Source organism: Palaemon carinicauda, chromosome 27 (genome assembly GCF_036898095.1).
Source record: "Palaemon carinicauda isolate YSFRI2023 chromosome 27, ASM3689809v2, whole genome shotgun sequence".
NCBI lineage: Eukaryota > Metazoa > Arthropoda > Malacostraca > Decapoda > Palaemonidae > Palaemon > Palaemon carinicauda.
In genome coordinates this window covers 47,258,893-47,262,777 of record NC_090751.1, presented here as the reverse complement: position 1 = coordinate 47,262,777, position 3,885 = coordinate 47,258,893, and the positions used below count along the sequence as shown (strand labels likewise).

The 3,885-nt window shown below is 39.4% G+C and overlaps 1 protein-coding gene across 1 annotated transcript in view; it reads left to right on the top strand.

The window, feature by feature from the left end:
* LOC137620890 (G-protein coupled receptor GRL101-like) overlaps positions 1-3,885 on the top strand; it is a 404,630-nt gene that overhangs the window by 390,450 nt on the left and 10,295 nt on the right. The window lies entirely within an intron of this gene.

Genomic DNA, 3,885 nt, shown 5'->3' with positions numbered 1-3,885 from the left:
GAGGTGTTTCTTCTTTTGTTCCCGAGTTGCTGTGTTACATTTTTACTGACCGCAAATTCTGAATAAAAAGAACCCTTGAAATTACGGCAGTAAATACGGCCATAACAATCTGGCGACCTTGCCAGGATTTGCGCTCGGGTGTACACAGTAGTTGGGACTTTGGAACGCTCCTCAGTGGGGGTTATAGTATTTATTTTTTCTTTTGGAAATACCTTTCCCTCCTATCACTATGGCTAATTTAGAAGACTTTGTGTTTAGTCCTGCAGAGTTCTTAGGGTCAGCCGACTGTATTAGTCATTTACCAATATTAGGTAAGGAATATCTGGTTAGTTGTGCTAGATGGTTGGGTATTCCTTTCAAAGGGACTGATACAAAGAGGAAATTGCTTATAATGGTAAAGAACTGTGTCATGCAAGGTTTGGCTGAGGCTGAAGGGTTACTTGGTGAAAATATTAGTGTAGAGGTAGTGAATTAGGAAATGATGATAGGGTAGTTGCAGATGATAATGGCATTAGTGGTGGTGCAGGTTTTTCGTTATTTGATGATCCTCCTCAGACTGGAGTTATTTATGAAGGTCCGGCCAATTTGCTGCCAAAGGGAAATATATCCACAAAACCCTTTCTTGTCTGAAGAGAATTTAGGGCCACCAGTTCCTACTGTTCCTGTAAAATTCTAATTCCAAGGAAATTCAGGAATATGATTTAATTTGTAAAAGGATAGAGTTGTTGAAATTGGAACATGCGGAGAACGATGAGGGTGAGGAGGCATGAGATAGAGATGGCCAACATTAATTTGGAAATGGCTAGGTTACAGGGGGCTCCAAACCAATTTAGTACCCCACGAGGTAGCCAGCCTGAAAGGTTTAATATTGGAGCTGCATTAAAATTGGTCCCCATTTTCGATGAAAGAAATGTTCCAGAATTCTTCAAGGCCTTTGAGAGGGTATCTACACGATTGTCTTGGCCACCAGAGATGTGGACGGTGCTAATCCAGTGTAAATTGGTAGGCAAGGCAATCAGGGTATATAATGCCTTGGAGGAAGGGATAGCCAGGGATTATCACAAGGTAAAGGCACTAATTTTAAAAGCGTATGATTTGGTCCCTGAGGCATACAGATTAAAGTTTAGAAATTTTAATAAACATCCTTCCTTATCGTATGTAGAATTTGCCAGGTTCAAGGAGGAACAGTTTGAACGACTGGTTGAAAAGTCGTCAAGTTGTCACTTTTTCTTCCTTGAGAGAACTAATGCTTTTAGAGGAGTTTAAGAAATCTTGCTCCAAAGAACTAAGAATTTATTTGGAAGAAGTGAAGGTCACTAATTTAGGTAAGGCAGCTCAAGTGGCTGACGAATTTGTCTTGACTCATAGAACAGGTTCCGGCATTTCGTCAGCAAAGATAAAAGTAATAATGTAGTAGAGTCAGCGAATTTTCATAAAGGAGTAAGAGGTGATAAATATAAAGCCTAAGAATTCAGTGGTTCAAAATAATTTACATGCTAGTAACAATGGAAGATTCACGGGTAAACCTGGTACTCGTGTATTTTCCAATGGAGGTAGTACTGGAACGAGAAACAATAATGTGAAGACTTGTTTCTGGTGTAAGAAACCCGGTCATTTCCAAGCTCAATGTCAAGCCAGAACAGATTATCTTCAAAAAAATAATCCTGTGGCTTTAATGCCAAGTACATCTCCTGACGTAAAATTACCCATAATTAGTAGTGATAGTGGTAGTAATTGTACGCCTGGGGATGGAAATAATAATCCACAGGAATGACTGAAGTATGATAAATACATATGGCCTGGTAAAGTAATATATAATTCTGTCATTATTGATGTTAAGTTCTTGAGAGATACAGGGTCTGCTCGTTCGTTAGTGCTGGAAAGCAGTTTGAAGGGTTTGGTGAAGTATTCAGGGAACTTTATTGTTCTGGGAGGTTTCCCGAACACAATAGTTTCGGCTCCTTTAGCAGAGGTAATGTTGTCATTCCCTGGGTATTATGGAAAGATCGAGTTGGCCGTTGTTGAGAGTCTTCCTATAGCTGGTATTGATGGCATATTAGGAAATGATATGGTTAATAGTGATGGCCAGGAATTATTTCCAATATTGTCAATCAATAAGTGTCCAGTTGGCGGTTACCACTAGAGCTGCAGCAAGAGCTGCAGACTTATTAAATAATGATGAAGAGTTAAATTTGAGTAGTTTAGAGGTAGATGTAGATGTAGGAAGACCCGAGTCAGTAGTAAGTAATGTAGTAAGTAGTGATAATATAATTCCAGATTGGGATCGAACAGCTTTTATTGAAGCCCAGAAAAGAGAGTATAGTTTTAATTTGGGTGATACTTCTGACTTGACAAAGCCTCGATTCTGGGTAAAAAAGGGCCTGTTATATAGGGTGAGTCGTCCCCTGGTTGCTAATGATCACCAAATATCTCGTATTGAGCAAATAGTGGTGCCTTCTCACTTTCAGAGACAAATATTAAATATATCTCATGATGATGCAATTCTCTGGTCATTTTGGTGTCTGGAAGACGTTCCGTCGGTTAGCTAAATGTTTTTTGGTGGCCAGGAATGAAATCGTCAGTAAAACAATATGTGAAAGAATGTCCCAGTGTGCCAAGTGGTAGGTAAACCTAATCAGACAATTGTAAAAGCACCTTTATATCCTATACCAGCTATTGGCGAGCCATTTAGTGAGCTAGTAGTTGATATAGTAGGTCCCCTGCCTAAAACTAAAAACAGGTTTTGTATATTTACTGACTGTGATGGATCGGGCATCGCGATTTCCCGAAGCCATTCCCATGAAGAAAATCACATCTAAGGCTGTATTTGACCAGTTGGTAATTTTCTTTTCGAGGTATGGAATCCCTCGTAAGATACAAACTGATTGTGGAACTAATTTTACTGGTAAGGAATTTCGAAGTAAGTGTGCAGGTCTGGCCATTCTGCACACTACTAGTGTTCCTTACCATCCAGAGAGTCAGGGAGTGGTGGAAAGATTCCATCAGACTCTTAAATCAATTTTAAGGAGATTTTGCTATGAGCATGGAGAGGAATGGGATAAGGGTCTTCCTTTTGCTCTCTTAGCTCTCAGGAGTCATCCAAATTCATCCACGGGCGTGGCTCCTTTTGAGTTAGTCTTTGGACATAAAATACGGGGTCCTTTTAGAAATTCTATATGAAATTTTGGAGTCCGATCAAATAAAGGAGACGAACGTGGGTGATTTTGTTGATTAACCTTAAAGAAAAACTTTCTAGTGCTTGGAAGTTTGCTAGAGAAAATTTAGCTAACTCTCAGGCTGCTATGAAAAGTAATTATGACAAGAAAACTCGAGCACGGTCGTTTGAGCCTGGGGAATTAGTTTTGGTGTTGGGTACTGATTCGGATAACTTCTTGAACCCAGGTATAAGGGGCCTTGGAAGGTGTATGAGGAAGTTATCCGATCTTAATTATGAAATAGAAGCTCCCTGGACCAAACGAAAGTGTCGAATTTTTCACATTAACCGACTGAAACCTTATGTCTCTAGTAGATCTGATACTTTGGAAACCGTGGTATAATTCGATTTCTTTGGTGGCAGAGGTGCTTCCTGATGGATCTGAGGAAATAATTAATCAAGTACCTTCGGATGCTCTATCTAAGAATGTGCAATGTTTGGATGGGTTGGATGAGCATCTGAAAGCATCTTGATCTAAATCAAAGAAGGGAAATGGAAGGTTTAATTCATTCTTTTTCAGATTTGGTTAGAGACTCTCCCGGATTGACTAGTTTAATTGAACATGATGTGGTAGTAGGAGAAGCTTCACCAATTAAACAAAGCCCTTATAGACTAAATCCCACTAAAATGGATATAGTCAATAAGGAAATAGAATATATGTTGAAGCATGA